The sequence below is a fragment of the Octopus sinensis genome, linkage group LG20, assembly GCF_006345805.1.
Source record: "Octopus sinensis linkage group LG20, ASM634580v1, whole genome shotgun sequence".
In the NCBI taxonomy this organism is placed as follows: domain Eukaryota; kingdom Metazoa; phylum Mollusca; class Cephalopoda; order Octopoda; family Octopodidae; genus Octopus; species Octopus sinensis.
In genome coordinates this window covers 14,713,510-14,739,668 of record NC_043016.1, presented here as the reverse complement: position 1 = coordinate 14,739,668, position 26,159 = coordinate 14,713,510, and the positions used below count along the sequence as shown (strand labels likewise).

General features: G+C 36.8%; 1 protein-coding gene and 1 long non-coding RNA gene across 3 annotated transcripts in view; one reads left to right on the top strand and one right to left on the bottom strand.

The window, feature by feature from the left end:
* Window positions 1-2,162: 2,162 nt before the first annotated feature.
* Window positions 2,163-26,159, bottom strand: part of LOC118767233 — a 31,733-nt gene continuing 7,736 nt past the window's right edge. Inside the window, exons 2-3 of the long non-coding RNA XR_005003134.1 lie at window positions 5,521-5,642; window positions 2,163-2,436 (exon numbers count right to left, since the gene is read on the bottom strand). This is a non-coding gene — a long non-coding RNA (uncharacterized LOC118767233). The remainder of the gene's footprint in view (window positions 2,437-5,520; window positions 5,643-26,159) is intronic.
* The window catches only part of LOC115222533 (spermidine synthase), a 34,936-nt gene continuing 28,129 nt past the window's right edge, over window positions 19,353-26,159 (top strand). The window contains exon 1 of one of the 2 annotated variants that reach the window (XM_036511503.1): window positions 19,353-19,495. The gene's annotated coding sequence lies outside the window, so the exon portion shown is untranslated. Of the gene's footprint in view, window positions 19,496-19,762; window positions 19,948-26,159 lie in introns of those variants that run through there. The other variant, XM_029792790.2, reaches the window with a different exon arrangement.

The following is a 26,159-nucleotide window of genomic DNA, read 5'->3' as shown; positions in this document are numbered from 1 at the left end:
CTCTGTTAATCTGTATACACTTCTTGATGTCGTCTCAATTCTCTCTGATATTCTGTCTTTTTATTCTGAATACTTTGCATCTCTGGTTGTCACAGTGTAAAATGTGAGCAGGAAAAAGGCATGAATGTGAGACAATGAGAAGATGATGGAGAGGCTGCTGCAAGTAGACCCAACAGAGAGACCGGCTAGCAGAATTATAGTAAATTGTTACAGCGGGGAAAATAATGCATTAGAGGGAGGAAATAACAAAGGTATCAAATTGTAAGATACATGGAAGTTACAGAAAAAGTTATTGCAAATTTGATTAGAAATGGTATAAACTTGTATGAAGAAGAGGTACCACTGATGATATCTTTCTAATGAGATAACTGCAGGAGAAATACTTAGCTAAAAGTAAATCTCTCTATATACAGCAATTGGTCTACCAAGAGAAGGCCTGCAACAGAGCCCCTCATTCCAATAATCTGGTAGGTATTAAGAAAGCTAGGAGTAGGTGAATAACCAGGGTGGTCTGAAAAAGCTTCTATGTACAGAAGTATGTAGCATGTAGATGAGAGTTAATATTGAGCCCAGTGAAAAATTTAGGGTTCATTCCTTGATCTTTCCTGCACGTCCTCCCCTCTCAAGTTAGCACTCTCAGATTCGCATCTGTGGTTAAATGGAAATCTGAGAGTGATAAGTCGAGTAAGGAGGATGTGACAGAGATGTCCACCCAAAAGAAGTGATTGCCTCCCTTGTTCTGAGGTTTGTAGTGTTGAAGCATTTTATCCATCTCCATATCTTACACAGTAAATTCTTGCTCCAAGTCCTTTAAGGGTTTCAGTGTACGCTTTTAAAGTTGACTGTTTCTCCTCCCGATAAGAATAACACCTTGAACATTCCAAGAGATAGCCACCATGATTTTTCCAGTTGACTTTTCTGCTTTGAACTTTCTTGTCTTTAGATAGACTGGACGACACAATTCCATTGATTGTCTTTTTGATTCAGGTTTACAATGATGAATCCAAGTCTCATCACTTGTTATGAAGCCTTTGAAGAAGATTCTGTCTTTTTTGCAAAGTTCAAGGAGCACAGTGCAACCCATTAACCCTCTCAGTGGCCACATTTTTGAATATCCAAGTAACTTTGATAATGTCTTGAGAACTATCATGGCTAACTCCAAGTTCTGATGCCAGCTCATCAACGGTTATGCATCAACTGACTCTAATTAAAGTATTTGCTTTTTCCTTGTTGACAAGCAATCACTGTGAAGCATGCCGATAATTTGCAGGGTTAAGGTTTTATTTGAGCCATTTTCAGTTTTTGATTAATGTGCCTATCCAGAAGACACCGTATTCAGATCCAGACCTGATATCTCCAGTTTCATTAGTAGTTTTCTCTTAGGATTCATTACCGCTCTCCGGCTATCTATCTGCAGCTTTATATAGCTATGGTGCAACCTCACCTGGAATTTGCATCACCGGTCTGGAACCCCTATCTTGCCCAGCATATTAATCATCCGGAAACCGTTCAGCGATGTGCAACCAAGAGAATACTCTCCATCTGGCATTTGCCATATTCTGAACACCTTACTTCCTTGGGCACGGATACATTGAAACTCTGACGTCTGGCAGCTGACTTGGCAGACACCCATAAAATTATTAACCATCTTACAAACAATAACTCTGAGCACCTTTTCAAACTCCACCTGTCTAACACCCGTGGACATGTTTACAAAGTCAGAAAACAGCACAGCTCCCATGAAGCATAGAACAAACTGCCGGCATCAGTTGTTAGTTATTGGAGCACTGCATCCTTCAAAACTTCCATGCTTCTTGAGATTCGCCAACACTACACCTGATTTTCTCCCCTCCATACACACGCAAGCATGTATCTGACTCATACACACTTCTCAGACATTTGTACATTACTGCATATACTTTATACGCACTTTCTGACAAGTTGTGGTGCACCTGAGCACTGTATACAATAATTTCAGTATTATTATTATTATTGTCTGCCGTTACGTTCTGGGTTCAAATTCTGCTGAGGTCGACTTTGCCTTTCATCCTTTCGGGGTCGATAAATTAAGTACCAGTTACGCACTGGGGTCGATGTAATCGACTTAATCCGTCTGTCTGTCCTTGTTTGTCCACTCTGTGTTTAGCCCCTTGTGGGTAGTAAAGAAATATATTATTATTATTATTATTATTATTGTAAAAACCAAATGGTGCTTCCTTCTGAAAATGGAAATCTTTTTGGTGAGTTGAATTGTGATTTAGGCAGTATGTCCACCTTCACATACTGCTCTAGTTTAAAGCTTTATCTTTGTAAACATTTTTCAGTCTTGTAAATTCTTACAAGAATTTCTCCTTCAGGAAGTCAGTCACTGCTTTTTACTTCTGACAGGTTTCTAGCAGGGCAACCCTTTTGAAAATGGCTCATTTATTCGTGTATCTGGTAAAAAAAAAAGAAAAAATTAATAATCATAGACCAGGAATATGTGTTCCATTACATTTGTACTAAACATCAAATAATTTGTAGTAAAGATTGTTTGCCAACATAACATGGCAGTCCTGGTTTAGGACTTAATGTTGGGGTAATTTAGTCCCAGGAGACATCATCTCCAGCTGGCTATATGACACGATCTGTGCCATATCTTCGAAGGAAAGTAACCCAGAATCCACGATATTGTTTTGAGCTGCGTGGGGATGCTAGATTCCCTTGTTCGAAAATATAAGGACACAGATCGTGTCGTTATAGCCAGCTGGAGACAATGTCTCCTGGGGCCAAATTATAGCAACATTCGTCCTAAACCAGGATTGCCATGTTATGTTGGCAAACAATCTTTACTACAGGGTGCTACAACTTTTGACAACTTGTGGTGCACCTGAGCACTGCATACAATAATTTCATTATTATAATTATTATTATTATTATTATTATTATATATTTGACTTTTGCTTTATGTCTGTACAAGTTGGCTCCAAGTCTCACCCAGAGACCTCAAGAGACAACAGGTTGGAAGTTCACGTTGTTGTTATGCCTTGTGTGCCATATATTTGGTTTTTTTTTTTTGGTGTTGTACTAGTGAATGTCTAATACATAAATAAAAAAAAAAAAAAGTTTGTTTTAAACCTTGGGATTACATAGAGAGTATTTTGCGTAGGATATGAGCAGTTCCCATGAGCACTATCTTTTGAATTTCTGCCATTTTGGGGTTTCCTGGTATCTGAGTTAGGTAGCAATCAGCCCATTATTATTATTATTGTTATTATTATTATTATTATTATTATTATTATTATTATTATTATATTATTATTATTATTATAAGTTGACTTTTGCTTTATATTTGTACAAGTTGGCTTCAAGTCTCACCCGGAGACCTCAAGAGACAACAGGTTGGAAGTTCACGTTGTTGTTATGCCTAGTGTGCCATATATTGGTTGTTTTTTGTGTTGTACTAGTGGATGTCTAAAAAATAAAAAATTAAAAAAATATTTTAAAAAAATAATAATAAAAAAATGTTTGTTTTAAAACTTGAGATTACATAGAAAGTATTTTGCGTAGGATATGAGCAGTTCCCATGAGTACTATCTTTTGAATTTCTGCCATTTTGGGGTTTCCTGGTATCTGAGTTAGGTAGCAATCAGCCCCTTTTGCTATCATTCCCAGGGCACCTATGACAACAGGTATTGTTTTAGTCTTCAGGTTCCACATTTCGCTGATTTCTATTTCAAGATACTTATATTTGCTCAGTTTTTGGTAGGTCTTGACAGATACGTTTATATCGATTGGGACATTCATATCAATGAGGAGGCATGTTCTTTGCTTGAAGTCTTTCAATATGATGTCTGGCCTATTTGCATCTATCTTTCTGTCAGTTTGAATGGTGAAGTACCAGAGGAGTGAGATGTGGTCATTTTCAAGCACTGGGGTGGTTTGTGTTTCCACCAGTTTTTTTCATGGGGCAAATCCAGGTTTTTGCAGATTACCCAGTGAATATATTGTGCAGCTCTATCATGCCTGTTGAGATACTCTGTAGGCGCTAGAAGACTGCACTTGGAGACCATATAATCAATGGTTTCATTTTGTTACTGGCATACATGACATGTTGGGCAACTGTCGTTCTTTAATATGTTGGCCTGGTAGTTTCTTGTTGGTAGGCATTGATCTTGAGCTGATATGATAAACCCTTCTGTTTCAGATTTTAAGCCAGAGGCCATTAGCCATTGATGGATCAGGGCTTTGTCAACATCTGCATTATTCGCTCTCTTTGGGTATTTGCCATAGAGAGGTTTTTCTTGCCATTTATCATTCAGAATATCTAAGGCCGCAGATTTAGCTTTTTCTGTGCTTTTTTCTTGTATGCCTATCTCTAATTCCGAAATTTGTTGTATTTGGAATTCACTTAGATATTCCTTTGCCTGTTTTGTTACTGAGTAGTAGTAGTAGTAGTAGTAGTAGTAGTAGTAGTAGTAGTAGTAGTAGTAGTATCATTATTATTATTATTATTATTATTATAATAACACGACAGAGTTGGCCAATATCTACACTGGCTAATAAGTCGGCATTACAATATCAAAACTGCCGACAAGTGATATAATCACCACCCTGAAGCTGAAACTGAAGGAGAAAATGTAACCATTCTGTGGGACTTTCCAGTACATACAGACCGAACCATCAAAGCCAATAAACCAGATATTGTTGTGAAAGACCAAAACAATAAAGTTTGCTTATTGATCGACATGAGCATCCCCTGTGATCATAATATCTCGACGAAAGAGTTTGACAAGCTCAGAAAATATAAAGACCTGCTCATTGAAATTGAGAAAATGTGGCATCTCAAGGCGGTTACAATACCAGTGATCGTAGGAGCACTAGGAATGATCTAGAAGGGAACCGAAAATTATATGAGAATGATCCCTGGCTTACCATCCCTGCAAGAAGTGCAAAAGATTGTCTTAACTGGTACATCACACGTATTGAGAAGAGCATTGTCGATGTGAGAACTATTACTACCCATGTATTTTAATTTAACTTTAAAAAAAAAAATGAACGAACTAGTGAGTTTAGTTTAATGGCCTACCAATGTATACTATCAGTTTCTTTGCCCTAGGAGTCGGGAAGACACACGGCAAGAAATGGAAGCAAATTTGAAAGAAGAAAAAAAAAAGATAATAATAATAATAATAATAATAATAATACTGATGTTGAATATCTCATGTTGTTTGATTTAGAAATAGTAATTTTCTAATCAAATATTTTCATTAAAAAAAAAAAATGACTCTTATGATAAAAACTGCATTGCTTTCTGACTCAGCCTCATATATTTCTTGTTGAAGTTTAAAACACTGTCAAGCACCATTTCAGACCTGCAGATGGCAATTATGTACTTAACCATGACTGAACTCACCTACATATAAGAGACTCTTGGGGGGTCACAATATTTGAAGATCACAGGCTAAAAGTTGACACTGACAAGTCTTATGACATGTACCAACTTCCTTAAAGGTCCATCCAACAAAACATCAAAATTACCATTGATTGACAGCCTCACCAAACAGGTCCCCTAAATTCTATATCTTGTTTCTGTTTTATCTTCAAATTAGTGTGGCTGTTTTCAGATTACAGAAAATAAGGTTGTGGCACACATGGTAGTCCTGAAGTGGAGGATATTGCATATGTAATCATAGGTTACCAAATGCACACACAACACACACACTCGTTTATATCACACTAGCAGTATCGCCCGGCGTTGCTCGGGTTTGTAAGGGAAATAACTATATAAGCATTTTTAGAGAGTTATAGCCAAGAAATAGCAAAAAATGCATTAAAAATGGGAAAAAAAAATGATGGTAAATTTTTTTTAAATCGTTGACTCATCGTAGACATTTTAGAGAGTTACTTCCCTTATATAATAGCGAAAAAATGCATTAAAATGGAAAAAAATAATGGTAAATTTTTTTTAAATCGTAGACACGCGCTAATACTCAGAAGGGCTCGATATGAATCACGACTATAAGATACCCGGTTTTGGTTAAACTGTACCGCAAAATGTGGGAGTAGTTAGGAATCTAAATCGTAGGAACAGACAGCACACAACCTCACTTTTATATATAAAGATATAAAGATTTTAATTTTTCCATTTTATACAATTTGAACATATCAGAAAAACAATAAATAATCACTTTAGCTTTATTTATTTTATATTATATGGAAATTCAAACTTGCTATTTATGCTTATTTTAATCCAGCAAAAACCAAGCCATTCAATCATTAATCAGTGATTTCTCCCACTCAGTTATTCATTATTCTGAATATTTTCTTTTAACTCTGGTCATTGAGTCTGGTTTGAAATTACATGCTATCGCTTTTTATTTATGGATATGTCTGCCCTTTATTTACCATTGCTAGGCCCTCTTCTGAAAAGTTGGTACATATTTGAAACACTGCTTTGAATGAGTTCACTTGCAGACAGCTTTATTTGATTCCCTGACTCAGTTCACCATTGAAAAAAATTCACTAAGTGTGACCATTGCTGTATAGAACAGAAAAGATATAAGCATTCACCTTCTTCAGGTTTGTAAAAGGAACCATAGATTTCACAGATAGTTAGATAACATTCAGGGCCAGCATCATGGTAGCAACTCCAACAATCACCTCTCTCACCGAATTGCTAAGTTACAGGGACATAAACACACCAACATTGGTTCCCAAGCGATGGTTGGGGGACAAATATAGACGCACTAATATTCACACACACACACACACACACACACACACACACACACACACACACACATAAAGCACCAATCAACGGCAGTATCCTGTGAGTGGCTCTTACGCCGGTGGCACATAAAATGCCCCACCTAAATGTGATCGTTGCCTAGCCCGTCTTACTGGCACTTGTGCCAGTGGTATGTAAAAAGCACCCACTACACTCTCAGAGTGGTTAACGTTAAGAAGGGCAACCAGCTGTAAAAACTCTCTGCCTGACCAGATTAGAGTCTGGTGCTGCCGTTGGCTCTCCAGACCTCAGTCAAACTGTCCAACCCTTGCCAGCATGGAAAATGGACGTTAATCAAATCATGATGATACATATATATATATGTATGTGTATATAATATATATATATATATATATACAAGATAAGAAAATGGAGAAATACATCTAAATCAAATATTAATTACCAGATATAAAAAGCAGAACAAATCAGTGTACATAAAGGAATGTACATAAAAAAGTGTAATAAAAGAGTAATGTTGTATAATAAGTAGAATATTATACAACATTACTCTTTTATGTACACTTTTTTATGTACATTGCTTTATGTACACTGATTTGTTCTGCTTTTTTATGTTTAACCCTACAGTCTCTTATGTGGTGGTTTAATAAAGTATGTGATTGAGTATTATCTGGTAATTGATATTGATTTAGATTATTTCTCCATTTTCTTATCTTGTATATATATATATATATATATATATTATATATATACAAGATAAGAAAATGGAGAAATACATCTAAATCAAATATTAATTACCAGATATAAAAAGCAGAACAAATCAGTGTACATAAAGGAATGTACATAAAAAAGTGTAATAAAAGAGTAATGTTGTATAATAAGTAGAATATTATACAACATTACTTTTTATGTACACTTTTTTATGTACATTGCTTTATGTACACTGATTTGTTCTGCTTTTTTATGTTTAACCCTACAGTCTCTTATGTGGTGGTTTAATAAAGTATGTGATTGAGTATTATCTGGTAATTGATATTTGATTTAGATGTATTTCTCCATTTTCTTATCTTGTATATATATATATAATATATATATATATATATATATATATATATATATACACATACATATATATATATACTAGCAGTATCGCCCAGCGTTGCTCGGGTTTGTAAGGGAAATAAATATATAAGCATTTTTAGAGAGTTATAGCCAAAAAATAGCAAAAAAATGCATTAAAAATGGAAAAAAAATGATGGTAAATTTTTTTTTAAATCGTTGACTCATCGTAGACATTTTTAGAGAGTTACTTCCCTTATTTAATAGCGAAAAAATGCATTAAAATGGAAAAAAATGATGGTTGGCAAGAGACGCGCGCTAATACCCAGAAGGGCTCGATATGAATCACGACTATAAGATACCCGGTTTTGGTTAAACTGCACCGCAAAATGTGGGAGTAGTTAGGAATCTAAATCGTAGGAGACAGACACACAACTTCACTTTTATATATAAAGATATATATACACCAGGCTTCTTTCAGTTTCTCTCTACCAAATCCACTCACAAGGCTTTGGTCGGCCTGAGGCTATAGTAGAAGACACTTGTCCAAGGTGCCATGTGAGTGGGACTGAATCCAGAACCATGTGGCTGGTAAGCAAGCTACTTACCACACAGCCACTCCTGACTCCTGTGCCTATATATAAATATATATATATATATGTCGGTGACACGTAAAGAGAACCAACCAATCGTAGCCGTTTGCCAGTCTCCTATGGCCTCTGTGCCGGTGGCACGTAAAGAAAAACCACTACACTCACGGAGTGGTTGGCGTTAGGAAGGGCATCCAGCTGTAGAAACATTGCCAGATTAGACTGGAGCCTGGTGCAGCCTTCTGGCTTCCCAGAACCCCGGTCAAACCGCCCAACCCATGCTAGCATGGAAAACGGACGTTAAACGATGATGATGAGATGATGATGATGATATATAAATTTGCAAACAAACTCGAAAGCTGATAAAGTACAGGAAGAGCAACCCCATAGGTCTTTATACAATAATAACTACAATTATATATTATTATAATAATATAGACTCCAATTAGTGTGATATAATCTAAACAAATAACTGAAAAATGATGGGCTGAACCAGTGGGGTCCCAACATGACATAAATACTTTCATGGCTCCATATACATTCCATTCGTCTATATAGCCCACCCAGCAATTTCAGCCAAATTTAATGTATAGATATTTACTGTCTAGTATATAAACATACCCGAAGGCTGATAAATTATGGAGAATTGAACCACATAGGTCTTTATGATATAGTTATTACATATATCTATCTATCTATATCTATGTATGTATCTATCTATCAATATATATATATTGATAGATAGATAGATATACAGGGTGCAGTGAATAAATTGTCTATACGATGCAAAAATGAAAATTACATTGACATCTTATTTTAACAGATATATTTACCAAAATTACATTAAAATATCTTGAAATACTAAACAGTTAATTTATTCAATAAAATCGCCATTGGCTTTAACCATGGCCTCCAGACGACTTCGGAATCTCCTGCAACTCATCTGGAGAGTCTCCTTGTTTAAGTTGGTGAATGCTGCCATAATCCTTGCCTTCAGTTCATCTTTGATGTTACAAGGAGTTTTGTTGCTCTGTCACTGAACATAATAAGCAAGGGTGTTGCAGTCTGAGGAGTTAGGTGGCCAGAATTTAGGGGTGATGTGGTCACAGAAATTATCTGACAGCCATGACTGGGTTCTCCTGCTTGTGTGGCATGGTGCAGAGCCCTGTTGCTAGACATAGCATCTTCCAACAGCCACCCTCTTGACCCAGAGCAGTACTACCTCCTCCAGGCACTTGATGTAAGCTTCTGTGCTGAGTGTGACGCCGTATGGGAAGAGAAATGAAGGCATAAGGTCGCCATCACTTGTGATCACCCCAAACACCATGATGTTAACTGTTTGATTTTTATCACTCTTGGTGTATGTCCTCAGACTGATACCCAGATACTCTGAAATGTTCATATTGGAACTTCCAGAGTGAATAGTGAATTGCGTCATGATGCTGTTTTTCTCACAGACAGTGCCCAACTGACCCTACTATACTATGTAGTTGACAAAATCAAAGACAAACAATGTGCATGTTTGAAATTAAAAATGTAAAATGTTGACAATTTACCCATTGCACCCTATATGTGTATGTATATATATATATATATATATATATATAATATCTACTCAAAATAAGCAACGAGTATATCTTTGGTAATTTGGTATGATCGTTTCATGTTACTTCATTTTATTAAACATTGTAAGTATTGCATCAGTTTTAAAATGTTGAGCAATCTTCAGCCATTTATAGATATCCTCCATCAAACGGACAATACATATACTTATTTCCAGTTCGTTTGCCAACATTATAAAGAGGATAGATATACAGACAGAGAAATTGATTTGATTGTTAAGAACATGATAGTATTGAAATTTAATAACTGTAGGAAAAAGTCTATAGTCAGAAGGTTTTTAATACTATCATGTTCTTAACAATCAAATCAACCTCTTTTTTATTTGAGCCATTTTCACTTTTTGATAAATAATGTTGTGCCTATCCAGAAAACACTTTATTCATATCCAGACCCGAAATCGCCAGTTTCATTAGTAGTTTTCTCTTATGATTCACTATTGTAAAAATCGAGTGGCACATCCCATGTGGCACATCCCATGTGGCACATCACATGTGGAACTTCCTTCTTAAAATGAAAGCATCTCTGAAGTATTGGGAAATTCTTTATTGCGCTTCTCTTTGAAGCATCAACTGCTATTGAAAAGAGCAAACCATATTTTTTGATATACTGTATGAATGAAGATAGTTGCGTCAAGAGGTGCTGATCTCTAATTGTAGAGGGAACATATGTAAGGGGTAGACCCGGGAATAAGTGACAGATGAAGTGGTGAGAAAGGATCTACAGATGTTGGGACTCATAGAGGGGTTGACAAGGGACCGAGAAATACGGCGGTTTACTGTGCTTGAGAAGACACATCAAGCTAAGTAAAACCACAGTTGCCCTTGCATAAGGCTTGTTCCCTGCATCCCTCCTCAGCTGGGTGATCCTAATCTTGTGGGATTGTAAATGTTGGTGCCACATAAAAAGCACCTGTGCCAGTGGCACATAAAAACCACCCAGTGCCACTCTGTAAAGTGGTTGGCATTTGAAAGGGCATCCAGCCATAGAAACCATACAAAAATAGGCATGGAGCCTGGACAGCTCCTGTCAAATCGTCCAACCCATGCCAGCATGGTAAAACAGACATTGAATGATGATGATGATGATGATGACAGTCATTTGAAAGTCCATGATAGAAGGTGAAATAAAGGTATTGAAGTGGCTGAGAGAACTGAAATCAAGAAAAACTTAAATTTATTACTTACAAGACTTAGACTGGGTCACTGTTGATTCAGATGAAATATTAAGAAAAGTGCTTAAAACGATCTTCTTGATAGACAAAAATCTATAGTTTTTCTATTTGTATCAATGTGCGTTTGTACTGACAACAGCCTGTGGCAGCTGGTCAAACCAGAAACCATAAATACTTTAATACTTGCTGCAGTTGCCATACATTTGATATGCTGTAGTGATTATCGTGGTGGAGTTAGCTTTGACCTTTGGCTAATAGGCCAAGGGCTAAAATCTGTTCGTGTCTGTTAATGTGTTTTTCTGTCAAAAACTAGGTTACAACCATCTCAATTTCCTCTAATCTGTTTATATTATTTGAAGCTAAGATACAAAACTACTTTCTTATTTCTATGCTAACAGAACATAAAAATATCTCTCAGACATATTTCAACCAGTGACACATTTAAATTTATCTCAAAACCATAGCCTTGCATTTTTTATCTGGAATCAATACCGAAAGTACAGCTGGTGGAAATGCTGAGTTTTACTAATAAGCAAACCACAAGGGCTGGTCTGACGCTCGACTACATTTCTCTTCAAATATCACATCTATTTCTTTTATCTTCTACTTGTTTCAGCCATTAGACTGTGGACATGCTACAGAAGATGGGGGTGGGGGACACCACATTGAAGAAGTTTTTAATCAAATAATACAACTTTAATACTTTTTTTTTAAGCTAGTCTATTTGTCCCTTTCTAGGCTTATTCTATCTGTCCCTATTTAGGCTTATCTGTCCCCTTCTAGGCTTATTCTATCAGTCCCTTTCTAGGCTTTTTCTATCTGTCCCTTTCTAGGCTCATTCTATCTGTCCCTTTCTAGGCTTTTTCTATCTGTCCCTTTTTTGGATTATTCTATCTGTTCCTTTTAAGGCTTATTCTAAGTGTCCCTTTTTAGGCTTATTCTATCTGTCCCTTTTTAGCTTTATTCTGTATGTCCCTTTCTAGGCTTATTCTCATTCCCTTTTTAGGCTTATTCTATCTGTCCTTTTCTAACCTTATTCTATTTGTCCCTTTTTTAGAATCATTCTATCTGTCCCTTTCTAGGCTTTTTCTATCTCTTTTTAGGTTCATTCTATCTGTCCCTTTTTAGGAACATCACCAGTTTTACCTACTAAAATCCACTCATAATACTTTGGTCGGCTGGAGGCTACAGTAGAAGACACTTGACACACTCAGTGACCCTGAACCTGGAACCATGATGTCATTAGGGATTCCTGTATATGTATTCTTCCGTCACTTAATTCTTGATTGGAACATTGTATGTTACAGATAAGTCCAATAGAACCAGCTGTAATCACAATTTCAGGGAGATTCAGCTGCCATATCTAGCAGGTCAGACAGCCACATGCAGGCTTCCTTTTTAGATCATGTAAAAGGAAGTGTTGTGAAAAAAAAAAAGGAAATTAAATGTTGATGGGGGGGGGGAGACTTGTGCAAAGAGATAATAAAAGAACAGATTGCAGATGCAAGTCAATGTATGAGAGAATAACAGTTTAATAGATTAACAGTTTAATAGAATAACAGTTTAATAGATTAACAGTTTAATAGATTAACAGTTTAATAGAATAACAGTTTAATAGATTAACAGTTTAATAAATTAACAGTTTAATAGCTGAAAGGTTATGGACAGTAACCTGGTGAAGAACTGGGGTGTATTGATAGTGGAAAGTACAGAAGGGCTGAAGGTTGCTATTAGGGTATTAACCCTAGTCAATAGGATTAGATTTAATGGCAGAGGATTGAGACAAATCGGGACTTGCAGACATGGTGTAGACATTTCCAGTCCAATATGGAAGAAAAAAATTCAAAAAGACAAAAGCAGACATCTTGATGCTAATGAATATGCACACATGTATGCACACACACACAAACTATGCATGCACATATGCACAAACACACATGTGTGTATGCACATGTACACATACAGACACATGCATGCACACACACACACACACACATACATACACACACACAAGTATATACAGGGTGTTTGGGCAAAATTTAATGATTTTATTGTTTCCTTTTTCCAAAACAGCTTGATGTATTGAAGTGGAGGAGAGCGGACTGGAAGCCATCCGAATATTGGAACAGAGTTTCCTGTATCACAAGGATTCGCTCTGAGTATCAAAATGCTGACATCATGACTGCTGCTCAATGAGCTGTGAACACTGTAAAGGCTGACATGGACAATTGCAGTGGAGACTATGAAGCTGTGGCCAACAGGAAGAGACACAGGAGGCATTCTGACTGCATCTGCACTCCGGAATTCATCCGACAACTGCCGGACAAGGTGATGGAAAATCTGAGCAAGGGAATTTGGGGCTTTAGTGTGGGAGATGGGTACTGGAGTTGCCATCATGAAGCTGACCCTGAATGAGGACCTTCACCACCACTCATACAAGAAGTGCAAGGAATAAATTTTGATAGCAAAATCAAATGAGAACTGTTTGACAAAGGCAAGGAAGCTCCTGAACAAACTAAGGCATCTCTGTTGATCCAAGGATAATCTGGTTCTTCTCAGATGGAAAGAACTTCTGCTGGGATCAGTTGCACAACACCCAGAACAACTTGCAATCCATGTGATGTCCCACACGTCATGAGAACCAAGATCCCTCAAACTGTGAGGGTCTTTGCATGTGTCCCCAGTGAGAGTGACATCATGCCGCCCCACATCCCTGAACAGGGCCTTAGGATCAATTCAGATCCTGAGTGCAACAAATTGAATTCCATCCAATACCATTCCTACATACTGAGAAGAGCTTGTTACCTGACAGAGTGTCTTATCCACAACTGCAACTTTAGTGTATTTGCTAGGTTACACAAGCCATATATAGGGGTGCTATCAGGTGGTTGAGAGTCAGCCATGTGTACAAAGATGAATTAAGTGTATGAGTTCACCAGGGTTCAGTTCTCAGTCCCCTCTTATTCATCATAGTCCTCCAGGCCATAACAGAGGAATTTAAGACTACCATATGTTGATGACCTTGCTCATATAGCAAAATCTGTAGCAGAACTGGAAATGAAGTTCCAGGTATGGAACCAAAACCTGGGGTCAAAGGTTGTGGACTTGCAAGCTGCATAGTGAATTCACTAAAAAGCACCCAGTGCACACACACACACACACACACACATGGAAAGTGGGGCTTATGCCTTGGTTCCGTTCTCATAATTGTTTCACTAATCCAGTAACGACAATACGAAGTATGTAGCCCTTGAAACGGTTTTTGTGCATTTACAGAGAATACCAAACTGTCTTACACAGAATCTTGTTTTTAGGAATTCCCAATAAGTGATGAATACCCAAATTGTGAAGTCAATTATGTAATAACATGAAATTAGTTACCCGATAAAGTAGTCCCAAAAAGGGCTTTAATGCATTCCCAGGGTATATAGAACTTAGGAGGAAATACTAATAAGGTATGTATACTAAAATTATGTAATAACAGGCTAATTAGATATGAGATAATAACAATTCTAAGTAAATAATTCTGAAAAGGGCTTTTGTGCTTTACCAGAGAATATTATCCTCATGGGTGCTAGTGTTGGTATATTCAGGAATAAGTCACTAACTGAAATAAGTGGATCCATTGTTTAGGAAAATACTATTTACTTGTTTAACAGTTGTACTGGATAAATTGTGAAAATAACTCTAACAGTTCAAAAAATCGAATTGAATTGAAAAATACTAAGAAATAAGCATACTCAAATTTGATTTATACCAAATAATTTAGGAAAAGGAATGGGTTATTTCCCATGGATATATATAAGGATCCCTTCCAGGGACTCTATTATCGATTTTTTTTCAACAATCTAAGTATACCACAAGGTTTCCAGACATGAGTTCTACTCACATGTCAAGTTTCATCAAAATTGATAAAACTATGTAGGAGGAGTTAGCTAACAACTCCACAAACAAACACACACACAGACAGAATTTTCCACATATGTAGTAGATATATACATATATATGAACATACACATGTGTATGTGTGTGAGTGTGTGATGTATATGTGTGTGCATGTGTATGTGTGTGTGTGTGCTTGCATACACATAACCATGTATGCATAAATGGATAGAGCCTGTCAGACTGACAGAAAAGCATTTGGGTTGTTCATTGTGTGGGTAGATAATTAAGTGGAGAGACAGCGAAAGTAGATGAGAAATATAGGTCTTATTTAGATAACAAATTATGTATTTATAAGTAGGTATGAGGTAAATATAAGTCAATTCAGCCTCACTTTGTTATGTTTGTGCATTAGTTAGTGTGTGTATATGTGCGTACATCTGATGTATGTGTGTGTGAGTGTGTGCATTATATGAATGTCTGCTTAAGAGAATTTAATTGTCTTATGTCTCTGAACATAGAAAAATGCTTTCATACTTATATGTATGTACAATAATTTTGAAAATAACATGCTCAAAGTTCTAAAGCCTAGTTTGACTAACATTAATAGTAATTAATTGAGAATAAATGTTTGTGTCCTAATTTTGTTCCATTAATTGCAAATTCTTTAATTAGGCTCATTTGGTTAAGCCAAACATTTATGTTGAAGTAGTTATCAGGTCTGTTGGAGCCTAGCAAAGCCAAACATGACACAAATGTACTAGAACATTGGTGAATGCACCAGCCATCTTCAATCAGCTTTATTAAAAATAATTTAGCATTAAAGCATTCCAATCCATTTAGGATTGTGTAATTTGAAGCAAAAGCATTTTCATACTTTCATGAATATATCATTTAATGTGACTGTGTTTGTTTAACAACTTTGCATTTAAATTGGCAATATCCAGCCCAAGTTTTCTACCCATTTTATGTTCAGACTGGCCAGATCAGGCCTCTCACACCTGCCATTTAATGTCACTCTAAAACTAAACAATCACATCTTTAAAACTTCAAAGCTACAAATTAATGCAAGATTAATTCAAAACAATACGAATAATCTGAATGCTAAAGGGTTAATGATGATGTACGATCTGAACGAAGTTCGACTGCTATTTTCAGCAGGTCAAATAACCATATAGAAGCTCTCTTGTTAGCTTGAGTCGCAGTCATTCACTTCAAAGTGAAGGGGAAGGTGGTGTTATTTATGTTTTGCTTAAACTTCTACAAATTCTGTAAAGGAAAGTACAGTGATCCCCTATCTTGCCCAGGATATTAATTGTCTGGAAACCGTTCAGCGACGTGTAACCAAGAGAATACCCTCCATCAGGCATTTGCCATATTCTGAATACTTCCCTGGGCATGGATACATTGAAACTCCGACATCTGGCAGCTGACTTGGCAGACACCCATAAAATTATTAACCATCTTACAAACAATAACTCTGAGCACCTTTTCAAACTCCACCTCTCTAACACTCGTGCCCAGTATAAGCAATGGACACAAGAGGTGCTGTGGGTTAATTGGAGGGTTATCAGAAGATAGTTTTCAAATGTGGAAGATGCAAGAATCCATAAAAACTTTAGAGACTCAGGAAATTAATTCTCTCAAAAGCTTTGGTGGCTCATCAGAAGTAGTAGATAATTTCTGTAATCCAGGGAAACAAATTAGTAGTGGGGGAGGATGCACAGAAAGTGTAATAGCTAGAATAAGAATAGGATGGAGGAAATTCAAAGAGCTGTTACCTCTGTTGGCCACGAAAAGTTTCTCTGAGTGAAAGGAGGATTGTATGATGTATTTATACAGACAGCAATTCTACATGGTTAGTGAGACGTGGGCCCTGGATGCAGAGGAGAAGCAAAGGTTAGAAAGGAATGAGGCTAGTATGCTCTGATGGATGTGTAATGTAAGTGTACATGTTTGACAGAGTGCTCGTATTTTGAGAGAGAAGTTAGGATTAAGAGGAATTAGATGCTGTGTGCATGAGAGAAGAATGTGTTGGTTTGGTTATGCGATGCGGATGGATGCTGACAGGTTCATAAAGAAATGCCAATCTCTAAAAGATGGAACAAGGGGAAGTGGGAGATTCAGGAAGATATGGGATGAAGTACTGAAGAATGACCTCAGGATGCTGAACCTTTCGGGTGAGATGACAAAGGACCGAAATGTCTGGCACCTTGCCATACCTCACAGCAGAAATGTTAAGACTGATCCTTCAGGTGGTATAAAGCATTAATGGTGGTGCCTCATAAAAGCACCTGCGTAGCACCATGCAAAAGAACCTGTGTGGCGCCATTTAAAAGAGCCTGTGCGGTGCCACGTATAATCACCCAGCACACTCTGTAAAGTGTTAGGAAGGGCATCCAGCTGTAGAAGCCATGCCACATCAGATAGGAGTCTGGAGCAGCCCCTCAGCTTAACAGCTATGGTCACACCATCCAACCCATACCAGCATGGACAACAAGTGTTTAATGATGATGATGATAATGATTGGTATATATATATATATATATATATATATATATATATATATATATATACTATATATATATATATATATATATATATATATATATATATATATACACTAGCAGCTAAGCTCAGTTTCACCCAGGTGGTTTGGATGATGTGGTTGTAAAACCTGCTCTGTGTAAGTATTTGTCTTGTTTGAGCATGCTTGCATTAAAAAATAATTTTAGAATGACATTTTTTGTCAAAACACTAAAAATAACTGACCAACCAAGATACAAGGAGTGGAATGGTAAGAAGCTTGCTTCCCAAACACATGGTTCCAGGTTCGTCATTATCATCGTTTAACGTCTGCTTTCCATCCTGGCATGGGTTGGACGGTTTGACTGAGGGCTAGAAAGCCAGAAGGCTGCACCAGGCTCCAATCTCATCTGACAAAGTTTCTACAGCTGGATGCCCTTCCTAATGCCAACCACTAGTTACCGAGATAATCTACCATAATAATAATCTTGTGTTTATGAATGAGAAAGGAAGAGGGTGGTAGATGAATAAGGAAGGAAGGGGTAATGTCATATTTTTTTCATAGCTCCCATGGTTACCGAGATAATCTACTATAATAATACTCTTGTGTTTATGAATGAGAAAGGAAGGGGTGATACATGAATAAGGAAGGAAGGGGTGATATCATACTTGGTAGTGGGATGATGAAAATTGTACGCTGAAAAAATAAACCAAACCGCATTTCAACTCTGTGTGAATATATGTATATGTAAAAGGGTTATGTGAATGTGTGCGCGCGCAATTTAAGTAGGAAAGTTCGCTTAGTATTTGGGTTTATATTTTTATTTGGTTGAATCTTGATATTTTTTTTTGGTTGTTGTTGGTCAGTTATTTTTAGCGTTTTGACAGAAAGAAGTCATTCTAAAAGTGTTCAAACAAGACGAATGCTTACACAGAACGGGTTTTACAGCCACACCATCCAAACCGACCGGGTGAAACTGAGTTTAGCTGCTAGTATATATGTATAACAGTTGTAGCAGCATGAAAGTTTCAAGTTAGCCTTTCAGTAACACACAAAGGCTATTGATTTCATATAAATCAATAGCACCTATTATTGTTTGTAGTATGTAGCGCTCGAGTGAGTAGGTCGCAATTTCAAGCGACAAAAAATGTTACAAACTATAAATGTTTAACTGAAATTAGCAGTCTTTGTGTATTTATATGTTTCTGAATGGCAAATTTGTCCTTCTATGTTGCTGTCGCTTTAGTTTCAACACACGATCCCAAATCAAAAACACTTGTCATGCCAGTACATCTCCGTACAAATTTACACACACACACGCATGATTTTCCTTTCTTCCTAATTGCCTTCTCAGGTTACAAATGAACATCTCTAATTTTAATACCCGGAAACGAAAACAAAGCAAACAAACAAAAAATCGGGTGGAAAAAATTGTGTATGAAACGAATATGAAAACAAAAATGCGTTAGTTTCGCGAAGTGTTGTGGGCGAAGCAAAATATATTTTGTCGAGTTAAAGATTACAGATTAACTATTTTATATATATATATATATATATATATTTATATATATATATATATATATTATATATATATATATATATATATATATATATATATATATATTTATATATATATATAATATATATATTTATATATATATATATATATATATATATATATATATTTATATATATATATATATATTATATATATATATATATATGAGAGAGAGAGCGAGGGCACGAATACTTTGGGCATTGGACCATAACGCAACACCCTGAGAACAAATTTGTCTTTTCAACCTTCGTAGGTCGATGAAAAGTATGAGGCAATTATATAGACCGTATCCCCTACCATCTCCCCGAAAGTCAGTGAAGCTGATAACTCTGTGATGGGTTGTTCGAATACCCGGAAGGTGAGTTGACTCTTCGGGGGGCCCCCGTATGTGTGTAGTAGTAGTAGTAATAGTAGTAGTAGTAATAGTAGTAGTAGTAATAGTAATATATGAATGCATACACACACACAAACACAAACACTGTTTTTACGAAAAAAGCGGGGTTGATGGGGAGGGGGGCTGGCGTGAAGGTACGAAGGAGAGGGAGAAGGAGGGGGGCAACGTTAAAAAAAATTATCGATTAAAAAGGATTTTTAATAAAAGACTCCCCCCCACCCCATTATATTGAAGTGCGTGGTACAAAAATAAAACTCGAAAAATCCCGGCGTAAACGGAGAAAATCCAGGTTATCTGAATTTTGAGTGTTATTCATTTGAGTGCATGGCACCCACACTTTCAAAATCTACCGTTAGATGTATTAGCGTATCATTCATTGCTGACCACTCTTGCTGAACGCATCGCCTACACGAAAGGTACACTTTACTGTTTATATTCTATGAACCAATGTTGCTGGTTCTTTTCATTTTCATTTTATCTGCAAGTTAACAAATGCGGTGTAATGCAAATATTTTGCCATAATGACAAATTGCTAATCTCCATAAAGAACAAGATAATATAATCAGAAGCCTCTTCATTATTATGAAAGTAATTAATTATTAGAGAAAAACAAAACGAAAAATGAGAAAGGAAATTTTTAAGCCTTTATTCAAAATAATGTTAAAAATATCAGTTTGTGAAAAACATTTTAGTATTTTGCAACATGTGTTCGTGATAATTAGAATTGTTATTTCTAAGCACAAATATCTTAATTGATGTAATTCTTTTAAAATTATAATCCACTAATTTGATTGTATTTAGATTTTAACTTTTAATTAGTGCGAATACTCGTGTTTAATATAATCGTATTTATAATTGATCGCAGATCAGCAATTAGGGTTTTACTTTTACATTTGGTTAGAAATTTCACTGCATTTTAAGCTGGTTTGAATAATTTTGTTAGTTGAAACACAGACGGTCTTTGAAAAGCTGAACGAAGAAAACCTCACTTTCTCTTTCATGACATCAAAAAATGGGAATTAGTATTTTGAAATATTTTGGTAGTGATTTCCCCTTCTAATTCGTAACCCGAATGTTCCGTGGTGGTGGCATGGCCATAATTGTTATTGTTAAAACCATCTAATAGAAATTATGAATAGGAACCTTCCTCTACGTTTATTTTTCATTTTCCCTTTAAAATCTCTGTCCTCTAATCTTTGGTTTGAACTGGTTCTTAGTCATTAATTGAAATTAAACAGATTGTACTTTTACGTTTATACTAATCAGGCCATTCACTGCTAAACATATACCTGTGAGATATTTTTGTTTAATTTTTAAAAATTAAATCTAGACAGTTTTTGTCGTTGATTGTAGAACTTTACCCTTTTTTTTTTCTTTTTTCCAACCTTGTGCAACGGTCAATTCGTTCTATTTGGGGTATAATGAAGCACCATCAATTTATTTTTTTAAATTACAGACATGTGCTTGCTATGGCAAGTGTTTTGATCTGAGATCGCGTGTTGGAACTAAAACGATTGCAGCGTAGAAAACATGATAGCGATTCAGAATTGTTTGTAAAGTTTTACCAATTGAAGGAATGGAACTAAAAACACCCCCACTTAATCAGACCAATGTTTTACGAAGTTTTATTACTTTTAGGTAAAATAAAACTAATTATTCAAACCGATGCAATTTTTTTTTTACGAAGTAAGATATTAGAAATTGTTAGGTGAATGTTTATTATCAAATATCTTTCATCTTAAACGAAAGCTATGTTGACTAACGGGAATACCCACGTGGTTAATCGACCTGCTAGAAAGCATAGCTGCAGCAGCCAGATTCCAAAGTCTCTCACAGTCTTATTAATGGAAAAGAACTTCATGCCATAATACGACAAGTTACATTTTACGGTTTCGTTTATGTGTTTCTTTGTCGGAAGGAATTATATCTAAAAGTGTGTCTTTGAACTTTAAAGACTTAAAAACTTCGATAGTGAAAGTATCACCAGAATAAAGATAAAAACATTAGGCATTAGGGCGATTTAGCCAATATTAGATATTATTCGTAAGAAAGGAGCACAAATTCATTTACTCGTGGTTATAATTGTTTAATTGGATTCAGTTGTTTCGTACCAGATGGCGATTTTCTTTAATAGTTGTTTTCGATGAAATAAATGAAACCAATAAAAATATTTCAGTTCTATTTTATTATCAAACCACAATGAAATGAAATGGGTTTTTTTCCGCTTCAATCGGTCTTGTTTACCTTTTCATTGTGATGAGGTCACGCACTCCCGTTCAACCCATCAGCTTGCTTCTCCTCTTCTCATTTCATGACAGTTGACCATGTGCTTTTCAGCTTTTCACAAAAACAGCCGAATCGATGTTTTGATCAAGGAATGCCGCTTAAATAAAAATCTTTTGCTTTTCAGTCATTGAACTGCAGCCATGCTAGGACTTTGGTGGGGCCTGATATTATAATGGAAATCACTTCCCCTTGTAAAAGAAATTCCAATATTTTTCACGGCCGGAATGCAACCCCAGTCAGCATTCAGGTTATTCTGTCTACTGCATTGCTTAGTTATTGTTCTGAAATTATCATTTTTAGGATAAACAATCACATCTTGTGTGAGAGGTAGGATTTGGACAGTTTGAACTTAAAACAGGTAGAATATTTGGATCTGAAATGGCTTGTTTAATTTAATGCTAATGGGCTAAATAAGACAACATGAAGTAAAATACCGGGGAAGTTGCGCAAAACTGGAACTCTACGTAAATCTCAACGGAGATCCAGACAAGAACACTTGCATCTTTGTAACTTTCACCACAGTGAAAGTACTGATTCTCAATGACTCATGTGATCCTTTTTGTCCGTCATGGTCAAGATCAGCCTTGTCCTCATTGTTTTACACCCAATGTATCAACTATGTGCTCAGAGGATCACACCAAAACCGACCATCTTGCTGGACAGACTGATTGATAGCATAATGTCGAAACCCATCACGTTCTTTCGTATGGTGTCTATTGATCTGGTGAAGCTGTATCATCTGGAGCAGTATTTCGGCAAATTATTGACGGCAAGGTTTTTTTGGGGTGAATACTCGACAGTATCCTTTGATCTACAAGAAGCACCGTCAATATATTTTACCTTTCCTTTTGCCCTCATATATAAGCTCTTCATCAAATCTAGAATATAAACAGAAGGCGATGCATTTTCGAGACTTGGATTCATTCATCGGTCATACGGAAAACAGGTCGAACCTCTTCACAGTGAAGCAGGTCATCATGCAATCGTTGAATGTACCAAGACTCGCTGCTGCAATTTTATTGATCTTGAACTACATAATATGCAAATACGTTTATTGTCGAAAGAGCTGAAAAGCTATTATGGTAGAGAGAACCAAGAACTAGTTTGGCGAGGAAATTCTGGCGCATTTTCGAATGCATGCTTCTGGATCTAATTTTAAACGAGTCTTCAGTTTGCGGGAAATGGAGAATTACGGCATAATGTATCCTGATGTATTTTAGCCAGTCTTTTTTCTTTTTCTTTTAGACTTTCGGGTGTGACATAAGAGAGATTGACCGTAATATGTAGCATGTCTATTGACCACGTGGTGGTTGTCTCTTTGGGTCTTGTTGCATTGAGAGATGTTGTGATACTATTTAAAGATCGAAGGCATTTGATAAATGAACAGTCTCATAATAATTTCTATCCGCCGAATAATTTAACTTTTATCTAAAATAACGAGGAAAATATCAAAACGTAGCCGAGTTATGTCCCTTTATGCCTGGAAGTGGTAAAATCCTCGCCACCCGGAAACCAGTTTCGGAAATCTGGACAACAACAATAAACCGTGGTTGCCAAACTTATGCCAGAAAATATTCCTTTCAGTGATAAGTATTTACTTATTTCAGTCATTATGCTGGGGCACGTTCTTGAATCATTTCAGTCGAACGATTCGACCCTAGTACTTGTTTTTTAAGCATGGCACTTATACTGTCCGTCTCTTTCTCCGAACTGCTAAGTTACAGAGACATAAACAACTTACCAACACTGGTAGTCAAGCGGACAAGCACAGATGCGCGCGCTCACAAATCATCATCATTTAACGCCCGTTTTCCATGGTTTGGATGGTTTGACGGGCTGGCTAGGCAGAAGACTGCACCAGGCTTCACTGTTTTGGCAGGGTTTTTATGGCCCTTTCCAACAGCAACCACCTTACAAAGTGGAATGAGTGCTTTTTACGTGACACCAGCACTGGCAAGGTTTATTAAGGCATGGTTTCTACAGCTGGATGCCCTTCCAAACACCAACTACTTTACAGAGTGGACCGGATGCACCAGCACTGGTGGGGGTCACCAAGATCTGTTGAGAGGTGTTGGCATTTGAAGAGGTGGTCTTGTACCAGGTAATGAGAGCTTAGAATGTGTGTTGCTGTAGAGGAGATACATGGTTATCCAGTCAGAGGGAGAGAGAGCAAGTGATCAAGGAGAGTGGGGGTAGAAGAGAGCAAGAGGGTGGTGAAGTGCCAGGGCATATCCTCAAGGTATGGAGATCAGAGTAATTGCCAAGGGTGCGTCAGTAGGGAGAAGTGATTCACATGAATGCACAGTGTGGTAGTGGGGAATGCAGTGACTCCTGAAACATGGGTATATAGAGGGGAGGGGGACAACAACAGGAAAGCAATGATAGAGTGAGCAGGGCAGTGAGGACGGGATTAGGGAGTGAGAGGTAAGCATAAGCATAGGGATGGTTTGTTGAGTTAGAGTGTGTGAAATTTTTTATTTTTATTACAAGTGGGTTATATTCTGTTGCACATCCACAGAGTATAACTAGCATAATTTCTCTCTAGTCTATGCATGTCCTCTGCATTCAGAGCTCCTGTCTTTCTACTATGGAGTATAGTTGTACACAAGCATCGTAGAATCTGCCTTTTACTCTCTTCCTAAGAGAGTCCTTTTTGTTGCTAGTAGAGGTAATAGCTTTTTGAACTTCCTCCACCATTGCTAATTTGGTCACTTAGGTAACAGAAACTATCTACTACTTCAAAAGATCTTCCTGAGCATTTGAGAGAGATTAAGTCATGTATGTCCTTAGTGCTTATTTTTCCTGCACATCTGCCACATTCAAAGACAGTTTTATCTGTTAATCTACCTGTGATTCCACTGCACCTTTTGTGTGCAATGAATGGAATTACTTCCAACTCATTTCCTACATACTGAGCATGGCCATTTACCTGAAGGAAAAAGTCTTATCTACGTTCTTGCTAACAGCTTTTTTCTTAGGTTAACTTTAAGGCCCGTTTATTCCAGGTTTTCTTTCCATACCTGGAATTTCTTCTCCAATTCTACTACAGATTTTGCAGTAAGAACAAGGTCATCAGCATGTCTATGTGTGTATACATACACACACACACGAGGCTTCTTTTGGATTCTACTAAATCCACCCACAAGGCTTTGGTTAGCCCAAAGCTATAGTAGAAAGCAAGTGCCCAATGTGCTGTGCAGTAGGACTGAACTCAGAACCATGTGGTAGGGAAGCAGACTTCTAACCACACAGCCATTCCTCTGCTGCTGAAAGAGAAAATTATTATCTGTAATCGTGCTATTAAGGCTGCGATGTTGATAATTCTGTCTTTAATTACTTTTACTTGTTTCAGTCATTTAACTGCGGCCATGCTGGAGCACTGCCTTTAGTCGACCAAATCGACCCCGGGACTTATTCTTTTGTAAGCCCAGTACTTATTCTATCGGTCTCTTTTGCCGAACCACTAAGTTACGGGGACGTAAACACACCAGCATCGGTTGTCAAGCAATGCTAGGGGGACAAACACGTACACACACACACACACACACATATACATATATATACATATATACGACAGGCTTCTTTCAGTTTCCGTCTACCAAATCCACTCACAAGTCTTTGGTCGGCCTGGGGCTATAGTAGAAGACATTTGCCCAAGATGCCACGCAGTGGGACTGAATCCGGAACCATGTAGTTCATAAGCAAGCTACTTACCACACAGCCACTCCTGCGCCTGTTGTTGGCATTTCAGGTGAAAATTGTCTTTGCTGTAACTCGGAATGATTTATGAGTTGGAAATTGTAAATAAACTGAGAACAGGATAAAACAACAACAAGAATTATCAGCTCCAAAAGATACATAAAAAAAGCCTCAGACTATTGTAGAAACATCCTAACGTCTCCCAAATTGTGGCATTAAAAAACAAAATTCAAAGATGAATATAATCCACTATTTCTAACACTTTAGCATTTTAAACTGGTCACACCTGGCTCAAATATTCTACCTGTTTTATGCTCAAACCAGCCGGATCTGACCTCTCACTCTTCCCCTACAATGCCATTCTACAAATCTACAACCACATAATCAACATTTCAAAGCTATGACATAATGTATGATTAATTTCTAAGCAATATGAATAAACAGGTATTACATTTGACAGAATAATCTGAATGTTGAAGGCTTAAAGTATAAATATTCAAATGTTTTGAAGCTCAAAATAAGGGTTAAATAGGTTTTAGCTCCTGAGACACTTCATCAGCACCATTTTGTCTCTGCAGCAATAACTGATTCATTTCTCTCTCTCTCTCACATATGTGAGTAACCACGTAGCTCTCCTACAACA